Source organism: Lolium rigidum, chromosome 7, assembly GCF_022539505.1.
Source record: "Lolium rigidum isolate FL_2022 chromosome 7, APGP_CSIRO_Lrig_0.1, whole genome shotgun sequence".
In the NCBI taxonomy this organism is placed as follows: domain Eukaryota; kingdom Viridiplantae; phylum Streptophyta; class Magnoliopsida; order Poales; family Poaceae; genus Lolium; species Lolium rigidum.
In genome coordinates, this window is record NC_061514.1 from 25,243,120 (window position 1) to 25,254,318 (window position 11,199).

An 11,199-nucleotide genomic window follows, 5' to 3' on the forward strand; every position below is an offset into this window, starting at 1 on the left:
TGCGCTCACAGTCGTCCAAATTGATACCTGAGAGCGGCTCTTGGCCTGATGTCTCCCAAATGTCCATGCCGGCTGTTGAAACCTCGACCGAATCATCTCGCACGGACGACTTCTACTTCATCTCCATCCCACCGTATCGGACATTGGTGCATCGTGGATGGAATGCAACAGCTTGGCGTGGATCCAATCTCTCCCTAGTAGGACAGCGTAGGTACTCTTGTCGTCGACGATAAAGAACGTCGTAGGGACAGTTTTTCTTCCTACGGTCGGATCCACATTCGAACACCTTGCGCGTCGGATGCTTGGCCGTTGAAATCGCTCGGCGTTACGTTGGTCTTGATCGGATCCGAGCTGGAGCGTCCCAACCGACGTAGCATGGAGTATGGCATAATGTTGATCGCCGCTCCGGTGTCTACCAACATCTTGTTGACGAGGCTGCCCATTGATGTAGCCTCGCACGTACGGGGCCTTCGGATGCCCGTAACTTCTTTCCTTTGGCTTCTCAAAGATGACCGGCCGTGGGCCGCGATCTAGTTGTGCCACAGGTGCTTCATACAATCTTGGAGCGCTAAACTCCGTTGGAAGAATGAAGACCATGTTTGTGCCAGCCGATGTATCATCATCGGCTTTCCTCTGCTTGGGGCGCCACTCTTTTCTTTGTGGCCGACCTTCTTCGTCCAGGGTTCGCCGGATTTTGGCGGCCAGATCGGGCCGTGCCTTCCTTAGCGTGTGCGGGTACAATCTTTCGGCTTCTTCTAAACCACGCGGACGCTGAACCCTTCGCTTTTGGGAACGGCCGAGCCCATCGGGGCACCACCCGGGCCGATGATATTTGTTTTCTTCATCATCGTCCTCTAGTTCCTCGAGATCTTCCACCCGAGCGGGCTCAGCATGCTTGCTCCGAGGTGGGAGAGGCCCTAGACGCTCGAACACGGACACGTTAGCGGCGTCCTTCTTCCTTTGTCTGCATTCTGGGCAGTTCTCAATTGTTGGCAATCGGCTCATTCCTGAGTCCCAGCAATGTTTGAAGAACGGACAGCTCCAGTGCCTATCCATGTTATCCTGCCCCCTTGACCTTCCTTCAGCGCGACGATTGCATCCGTCGTCGCTTCGACCATGTTGACGGTACCTCCCGACCTCTGCATCGGACCGACAATTCCTTTCATCATCTACGTCGTAGTGCCGACGTCGGTCGTCGTCGGTGCTCATATTTGTTGAGGAGGCGCTCGGAGAGTGGATGTTGATACCGCACGCTTCTCATTCCCTCCCCTGCCAGGTACCGCCTGTAATTATCTCGGGGCCGGTCGCGTGGATCAGCCTCCTCTTCATCGTTGCCACGGGAGTGGCTGCTCTCTGCTTCATCTTTGCCATGGCGGCTTGCAAGCCCTGCCATGTTGACACCAAAGGAGGACTTTGGCTGGCCTATGGAGTGGCTGAGATCCACCATGTTGACGCCACGCGACGGACCTGAGTCTCTATCGAGCTTGATGTCGTGCGGCCGGGTCTTCTCAGAGGAGCCGATGAGTTCGGCTTCGAGGGTTGCCTTGATCTCGTCATGTTTCCTTTTGAGCTCCTCGGGCAGATCCTCGTACTTCAGCGACACTGGTGCGTTCTCTCGACGGGGCGGACAGGTCCACTCCATCGAGTGCGCCTTCAGGTGTGAAACCCTTCCACCTGACGCCATGGGAGCGGGTTCGGTGGAAGGAGCCGATGAGTTCGGCTTCGAGGGTTGCCTTGATTTCGTCATGCTTCTCCTTGAGGTCATCAGGCAGGTCCTCATACTTGACCGGAGTGCTTTCCGCCATCTCGGATGTAGATGGCGATATTGTCGATGTCGAAGGTTGTCCCACCGGGCGTGCCAGAATGTGTTGACGTCAGAAACCCACTGACGGGCAGAGACGGGCAACACCGTAGAGCCGGGAACAACTAGGGCTGCGGCTGGCCCCAGTCCCTCGGAGCGACGGCCCGCAAAGCCTCCTGGTCGCACGCACCGATGTTTATCACAAGGGCGTGCCACCCGACCTATACCCGGTCGGGAAGGTGTGGATGATGCCTCGCTTAGTTTCCTGCAGGGCACACACGTAAACATTAAATACGAGCCTCGATCGGCTCTCAGGTTATCCTGTGAATCGGCTCAAAGAGCCGATCCGAATATATGGTGGTCCTGCTTGATCAAGGTAAAGCTAATGAGATCTACGACGATCTAGGGTTTTCACCGCATAATCGGATCGTCCTACTCCAGGTTGGGCCTCGCGGCCACGCACGGTGATCGTAAGCCGATCCTAAACAAGGCCTAAAAACCAACACGAGGTTGATCCTCGGAACATCCTCGCTTAGGGCCAACGAACGACACCCTACGTGCCGCTGGATCCTCCCCCTTGTAAGGCCTAACTATTGCGGATATTAAACTAATCCTTGTAGAACAAGGAGCAATCGTAACGGATCGGATCTACTAAACTATGATCAAGCGGGTGTCGCCCCTACACCTAAGATAGGTGTAAGGGCGGCTAGACATGCAAGGGTTGCACTACGAAAGCATGTGATATGAAGAACAATGCTAACCCTAACATGTCTAAGATAACTACGTTGCTCGCCATCAAAAAGGCTTCGATACGAGCAACGCATGAACAACGTAGGCAGGCTTGTCTGCCTAGATCGCAAGATGCGATCTAGGCGAGCATGACGCTACCGGTAGAAACCCTCGAGACGAAGGGGTTGGCGATGCGCCGAGATTTGTTTGTGGTTGAACGTTGGTTGTTGTTTCTTCCATAAACCCTAGGTACATATTTATAGTCCAATGGACTTTCTAATGTGGGCGTGCACTAAACCGTGCACGAGTAAGATTCTAACTCTAAACTAAGATGCGATCTAATATGTTACAGATACATGGGCAAACAAGCCCAACTTGGTATAAAAGGCCGATTCACGCATTCCCTCTATATATATATTCTTCAAATCCATCTTGATCGCGGCCCACCTCTGACTCGGTCAAATTCTGGTGATAACAACAAGGAATATAAATATAGGGTATGGATTCAACTTGTAGACACACGTCATGTTTACCACAACCGGCCGGAGACAAACGAGTGGCTCTTTTGATGAGCGCGCGTGTACGAGGTGATGTGACGCTAACACGCTCGCACGATTAGCTAGCTAGCATTGCAAACCTGACGCTGACTAGCTGTAGTAGTCCCCTCATCGTGTCTAACCAAATAGGCACTACTCTACTTGTTAAGTAATTCTTTTTTGAAATGTGTTAATTAATTGTTAGAACTGTACTTAGATGAAGCGAGCACCGAGCAGACAGCACTGGTCCAAATTAAGAGTTCGTACACGCACGCGATGGGCCACGGCGAATACTGTTCAAGAATCGAGCTAGCAGCCGGCGGGGCCCTGCTGTGTCGTGTGCTAGTGAAGTGCTTTTATTTGTGTGCTACTTTTCAAATTCGAATACAATCAAATAAACACTAAACTTTATTTATGCTCACAATCCAAGTTACCAAAATAATCACTTCAGTTCTTAGCAACGTGGAGGAACATGTCGTTTTCAAAGACACAACAAACTGAGCCAATGTCAAACAAATGCAAAATGTGAACAGAAAATCATATGATCAGTAAAGTAGTCTATGATTAGAGAAGAGCAGCCAGACTATCCACAATGTTTTGGAAATCGAGTAATCGACTCAGATCAGATGGTTAAGTGCGTTGAGCGACCACCAACTCCAAGGTTAACATTAAAAAGATTTAAGATACATAGTACACAATAAATTATAAAAGTATGATGACAATGGAAATGTCAGTATTCTTGCTAAAATTAGAAGTTACACAGTTACACTTAGAGTATCTTTTTGGTCGTTGTGCAGTAGGCTCGGAGTTGTGAAAATGGAAATTTAGGCATGATTGGGCAATCAATATCAATCGCATCGCCCCCTCATTCCAAAGTTTTGCCCTGCCTGCCGCCACCGCTTCTTTTTTGATGCTCCATCTCCGTTTTACCTTTTCTTCCCTTTGGAAAGTCCCAAATCCTCCCTCCCTCCGCCGCCCCGGTAACTCCGCTGCGCATCTCACCTCGGTAGCTGCCATTGCCGGGGTGGCGTCAAAGGGCAGCCAAAGCAGCGCGCGCTACGACCGTTCCGTCCATTTCTTTAAGGACTTGTGCTCCCTTCGCTCCCCGCACGACCACCCCTACCACCACTCCACCACCTCTCCCGCCCCGTCCGCCCGCTCCTGCCGGACTCTGCCTCCTGCGCCGCCGCCCACCTCCATTGCACTTGCACCCAAGCAGCGCCCAGCGCCCTCTAAGCCCGGCAAGCCATCCCCGCCTTCAAAACTCTCTCTTTCCGCCGGGAGCGCTCCGGCGGCGGAGTCGGGGAGATTCCATGAGAGCCCGGCGAGGACCAGCTCCATGACGACCGGACGCCGCTCGCCCATGGAATGGCAGATCCCGGCCTCGACATCGACAAGGTGAACCAACCTCCATTCCCCTCCGCCGCCCTCTCTCTACTACCACCCCTCTTATCCTGCAAAATGCCAATGCGGGAGCGGGGGGAAGGAGCCGCGTGATTATATCGTGGATTTGGAGTCTATTTTTCGTAGCATTCCTCGTGGAGGTGTAACTGCAGGAGTAGAGGTTTTGAGCCGGTGGCGCTGGAGCTTAATTGTTGGGATTTTGAGGTGGGCGCCCTTGCTTCCTGCGACCGCCACGGTTTTGTTGCATTTAGAGCTGGAGATCCCGGGAGGATCCTACTAGTTCCTGCAGTGCACGAGTTCATAGTAGCAGCAGATTCCGATTTCGAGCTGGGGATTTCGTTATTGGCTCCATTTTCACCCACCGCGGCCCCCGGCTCCAGTAATTTTGGGATGGATGTGTGGTATCCTCCTCAAAGTTCAGTCTGGTTTTAAATCTGAAAATAGATGAAGTTGAATGTCAAGGTTTTGTGTAGCGACCTGCTTGGTTCAGGGCTTACATGTATTGCATCATCCTGAATGAATGAATGAATGATAATCTCTGCTCACAAATTTAGAACTAGTAGTATGTCAATGCTGTTCTTCGGAAGCAGGACTAGCTCCAGTAGCACCATTGTTTCTACCACCATGTAGGCTGCTGGCGTTCTACACCTCTGCTGATCACGAAAAGATTCCTCATATCTCCCTTTTTTTTAGAAACTCTCATCAGTAAATGGGTTCATGATGCAAAGCATGCTATAGACTGTAGGTGTTGCCCTCCATGTGACCCCAGGAACACAAAAAACAATGAAGAAAACAAAGCTACGGACAAGGGGTTTCCTTTAGTTGGTTTTGTTCCCAGGGAAATGGACAAAAACACACATGGAACTTTCCCATTAGCATCGGTCCTGTCAAACTTTGGAGTGCAAAACTAGCACATCCCTAGGAGATATTCTGAATTCCGATGGGAGAGCTTTCGTTATATGTTCTGACTCATGTTATGCACCATTTACTCTTTGTAAAAAATGCACCATTTACTGGACTTAGTTCATCCTCGTGAATTTGCCAGGCGCTTATTGCTTTGAAGAAAGGCACCCAGCTGCTTAAGTATGGTCGCAAGGGGAAGCCCAAGTTTACTCCCTTCAGACTATCCAATGTAAGTTTTTTAAACAGATGTTGCAGTATGCTCTAATTCCTTCTAACTGTCTTCGTGCGTGATGGCTTCATAGTTTTTAAAAAATTGATCTTGACGAATGACTTTTGAATTTTATGGTCTGACCTGACTCGTCGTGGTTTTGAAAGGCCTTTTGCTCATTTGCGGTTCGTGGAACTGGTGCAGAACTCTTACAAAGCTTGTTTGCAATAAGGGTTTTGCTTCTTTTGAAAAAGAGAAATGTCTGAAAAATGGAAACTACTTTTAAAATATGCAATGCATGTGAGAGCAGAGTGCAGTTTAAACTGTTTCTGCAGATATTATATGCAGTTAAGAGATTCCTTTCATATGGTCTGCAGGATGAATCAACTCTTATCTGGGTCTCAAGTAACCAAGAGAAAAGTTTAAAACTAGCTTCTGTGTCCAGAATTCTCTCAGGACAAAGAACGGTAAGGACATTCTAAACAGTATGGCCATATTCTATTTGAAGTCTTTGATGTTTCAACATTTATTCTTTTCAGCTGGTTTTCCAACGTTTTCTGCTCCCTGAGAAGGACCATTTATCTTTCTCACTCATATATAAGGATGGCAAGCGATCCCTCGATCTGGTACTACAACGAGAAACAATTTATCACTATTCCCTCTCTTCTGTTTCTTAATAAATATCATCTAATTAATTCTGATCTTGTTTCAAAGATCTGCAAGGATAAGGTGGAAACACAGGTGTGGTTTACATGCCTTAACGCATTGATATCTCCAGGACAGCACGGATCTCAAACCCAACACGCTGGTGAAATGCGCAGTGCTGCCCTTTCTTTTGATGTAAATCTCTGCTTCAACACAGCTTACTTCTATGCAAGTTTTTATTTTCGTAACTAACACAATCTTGAGCGCTTATCATTACTTGAGTAAATGATTTCATATCGTTGAACTACTGTTATCTTTTTGGGCAAAGCTATCAGTACTTTTCCGGCAGTCTCAGTTCTAGTTCTGTTGCTGTGATTAACTATCGGTCCAGTATCAACCTCTTATGCTGCAGTATAATTTTCTTGACTGTTGTTGCACAAAAGCAACACACATTTCTGATGCTAATAGCATGATGGCATAACAGAAAAACTATTCTAATAATTCTACCCAATGGAGCTGATTTGTTTGATGGTCACTTTTTGTCCGATGTTCTTTTCAGAGTTTTTACTGCTACTAACATAAACTGTGCTTATGTTAGTAAATTATCTGAAATGCACTCATGTAATTTAGAAAATTGTGAACTCATTCCTTATCTTTTTCCAAGTGCATCATTCAATTTCTAATTGTGTAGAAAATAGGTGAACCACACCTTTACAACATGATAAGCCAGGCTTCTGAACTTTTCTGCTATAATTTGTTTCAGGTTGGCAGAGAAAGTAGCCTAAGCAGTAGCTCCACATTTACCTCGGATTCCTTTGAGAACAAGTTGAGCTCAGCAAATTCCAAGGACCGTTCTTCTGGAGAATATACATATTCAGAAAGGACTGATGTGTCAGACATGCAAGCGAAAGGCTCGTCATTGGATATTCGAGTCAGTGTTTCCAGTGCTCTCAGCACATCCAGCCATGGTTCTGGTGGTGAAGATTCTGAATCGTTTGGGGATGTTTATATATGGGGAGAAGTCATGTGTGATACCGGGTCCGATGGAAACACACACTCCCCTGGTGCAACTACTGATATTCTTGTGCCGAAGCCCTTAGAGTCAAATGTAATGCTTGATGTCAGTTATGTGGCTTGTGGTGTGAAGCATGCTGCACTCGTTACAAGACAGACAGAGGTATTTTCGTGGGGAGTAGAGTGCAGTGGGCGGCTTGGTCACGGGGCTAGTACAAGCATTTCTCAGCCATGTCTCCTCGAGTCATTGTCAACCTACAATGTAGAAATAATTGCTTGTGGCGAATTCCACACCTGTGCTGTTACTGCAACAGGCGATCTTTACACCTGGGGAGACGGTACCCACAACGCTGGACTCCTTGGTCATGGTAGTACCGTAAGCCACTGGATCCCAAAAAGAGTTTCAGGTCCTCTGGAAGGCCTTCATGTGTCCACTGTCTCCTGTGGTACATGGCATACAGCTTTGATAACCAGTTCTGGGCAGTTGTACACATTTGGTGATGGCACATTCGGCGCCTTAGGTCACGGGAATCGAGAGACTATCTCGTATCCAAAAGAAGTGGAGTCTTTGAAGGGTCTGAGGACGATTTCTGTTTCATGTGGGGTGTGGCATAGTGCTGCTGTTGTTGAGGTTATCATGACGCAGTCAAATGCTTCATCTGGAAAGTTATTTACCTGGGGAGACGGAGACAAATATCGCCTTGGGCATGGTGACAGGTCCTCAAAACTCAAGCCAACTTGTGTGCCCTCACTGATAGATTACAACTTCCATAAGTCTGCATGTGGCCATACTCTCACGATTGGGTTGACTACTTCAGGGCACATGTTTACCGTAGGGAGCTCGGTGTATGGACAGCTTGGCAATCCAAATAATGATGGAAGGTATCCACGTCTAGTTGAAGAGAAGGTCGGGGGCGGTGGTGTTGTGGAGGTTGCTTGTGGGTCTTACCATGTTGCCGTATTGACAAATACTGGTGAAGTTTATACTTGGGGCAAGGGCGCAAATGGAAGGTTGGGTCACGGTGATATTGCAGATCGTAAGGTGCCTACACTTGTCGAGGCTTTAAGGGATAGGTCTGTGAAGCGCATTGCTTGTGGATCAGGCTTTACGGCCGCAATTTGTCAACATAAATGGGTGTCCGGGATGGAGCAGTCTCAGTGCTCAGCATGCAGACAGCCATTTGGTTTCACTCGGAAGAGGCACAACTGTTACCACTGTGGCTTAGTACACTGTCATTCGTGCAGTTCAAAAAAGGCGCTAAGAGCAGCATTGTCTCCAAATCCTGGAAAGCCATACCGTGTGTGTGATTCGTGTCATGTGAAGCTAAGTAAAGTTATGGATTCTGGTGTCGGTTATAGCAGGAACAATATACCTCGCATACCGGGTGATACCAAGGCTGAGAGAATGGAAACAAAAGCAAACAGAGCAGCATCAATTACTAGTTCAGATATGATCAAGAGTTTAGATGTAAAGGCAGCAAAGCAGACAAAAAAGTTTGACTATTCGCCACAGTTCCCTGCAATTTGGCAGCTAAACGACATCCCTTTCATTGGATCAGGTGATCTGCACAATACAGGTTCGACAGTGACAAACGCATACCCCATTGACGCCAGATATATACTTTTTAAGAATGCCATATCTAATTTCTTTGAGCGCCTTGTCTTCAGAAAGCTTCGAGAGTCTGAGGGATGCGAATGAACTTTTGAAGCAAGAGGTTCAAAAACTAAAAGACGAGGTATGATTGGTTCTATCTAATTCTTGAAACAACTATAAACAACAGTGGAAATTAGTCCTTATGCTTGTCTCTGAATTAGGTTAATAGCTTGAGACAGCAACGAGAACAACAAGATACAGAGTTGCAGAAGTCGGAGGCAAAAGCCAATGAGGCCGCGACCCTTGCTGCTGAAGAGGTGTCTAAATCGAAGGCTGCAAAAGAGGTCATAAAGTCGCTAACAGCACAGGTGATATTTCGAAATTAACTGTACTAGGTGCATGTTCTTGGGCCAGCTTTGTCTCTTTCCTTCTTTGCACTCTTTTCGCATTAATGATTCTTCCAAGCCACAAAAATAAGGTTCAGTAATATCAACAGGTAAAAGAAATGGCAGAGAGGCTTCCTCCAGTAGATTCTGACATGAAGCCACCACGGCTTGTGTATCTACCTGGTGTAGTTTCTTCTGAAACGGGGAGAGAAGGTCAGAAGAGATACGATCCAGGAGGCATTCCTTATCCCCAAACACCGACTTCTGCTGCTTCTGCTCGGTTCAACGGGCTGCCTCTCCAAGCCCATCAAATAATCAACCCCAGTGACAACATGATGGCTCCACATGACAGCATGTTTGAGAACTTCAACAAGAGCAGGGATTTCCCGGCCGCACAGCAGAGGACGAATGGTGGGATGGCGGGGCATCGTCCGAGATCAGAGGATTTTGATCGGCGGGAAACGGAACGGTTCCAGATAAACCTGCAAGGCTGGAACATGAGAGAGTCCAGTTCACCTGGTAACCAAGTTGAGGCGGAGTGGATAGAGCAGTTTGAACCTGGGGTGTACCTGACTCTGGTTTCTCTTCATGATGGAACCAAAGAGCTGAAAAGAGTGCGGTTCAGGTAGGCATTGCAATGGATATGGAGCATTCTTTTGCTTGGAAGTTGCCATGAGGAACCTGACCTGACGTTTGAGTATCTTTTTTTTATTGCAGCCGGAGAAGATTTGGAGATCATCAAGCGGAGTCGTGGTGGAGCGAAAACCATGAAAGAGTTTACGACAAGTACAACGTGAGGAAAACCGACCGGATATCTTCTGTAATGACGTCTTAGTACTTGCACCCGTGTTCTGCTAGATGTCCAAACTGGCAGAACCAAAAGCAACAGCAGCATGCCGACTTCTCGTCACCCATCTCATGGTTCAGGAAAAGCGGAACTGCAACTGAGGCATTTTTTGCCTTGATTTGACGCATCATCTGAATTAGGCAATTAGCTGCTGCTCTCTAGTTGACTATGTCCACGTCTGTATTCTTGCTGTATAGAAGTACCATGATTCATGCGGCTGGTGCGCAACACGAGCAACAAATGTGCTGCCATTTGCTGTTCTGACTGACCATGACACTACAATCAAGCATGTATGTATGTATGTATGTATGTCCTTGGGGTTAAAAGGATGAGCTAAAGCTCTTCCAACTTGGTGCTGTTAACTGAATGCAAGCCCTGTGTATGTCAGTTTGTGGACATTAATCGTTGACTCGCACAAGGAAAATCACAGAAGATAATGTGCAGAAAGTAAGCATATGTGCTGCTGATGTAATAGTGAGTCTGCTGATAAGGTCCATCGGATTTACTTTTCCTTGGCATGACTAGTGTCCACTGCACCTGCAATGTGTTTTATCAGCAGACGCTGACGCGACTCCATCTCAGATACGAAATTAGTGATTGATATCTACTTATCTTTGCGTAGGCTGGATTACGGTGAAGTCCTTTTAAGTAACTGGATATATAGATGACGATTCCTTGCTTGGATCATGCTATATCTGTTCATTCCTTTTGCCTGGATATCTGCATGGCTGCGTCAGATAGCCCAACCGTGGGTGCCTTTTGAGGTTTGAGTGGGGAAACCCAGAAGCAGCTAAAGCCTAGCCGATGCAGGAACAAAGCAGCTAACACTTTGATTCTTTCGTCGAAGATACCGCATGTTACCGTCCTTATACATGGGTTCTGAATACTGAAAGGGGTGTTAGAAACTCAATTCGGATTCCGGGTGCGTATGATCCCTCTACCATAAAAATATATTTCTAAAAGAGAAAATTTATCTTGTGAAAAGTCTTTATTTTAGCATCGAATTTTGTCTTTTTACACACGCCATATACAAGTTGATTTTTCATGAAATGACTTTGTGAGAGCGTAGCACATGAAGATGTACGTGCGAATTTTTTTTTTCAAATTTGTTGACATTTCAAAATGTGTCTAC

The 11,199-nt window shown here is 47.2% G+C and overlaps 1 pseudogene; it reads left to right on the forward strand.

Annotated features, from left to right (window-relative positions):
• The first annotated feature begins 4,266 nt into the window (after positions 1-4,266).
• LOC124676733 lies at positions 4,267-10,306 on the forward strand (annotated as a pseudogene).
• The last annotated feature ends 893 nt before the right edge of the window (positions 10,307-11,199 follow it).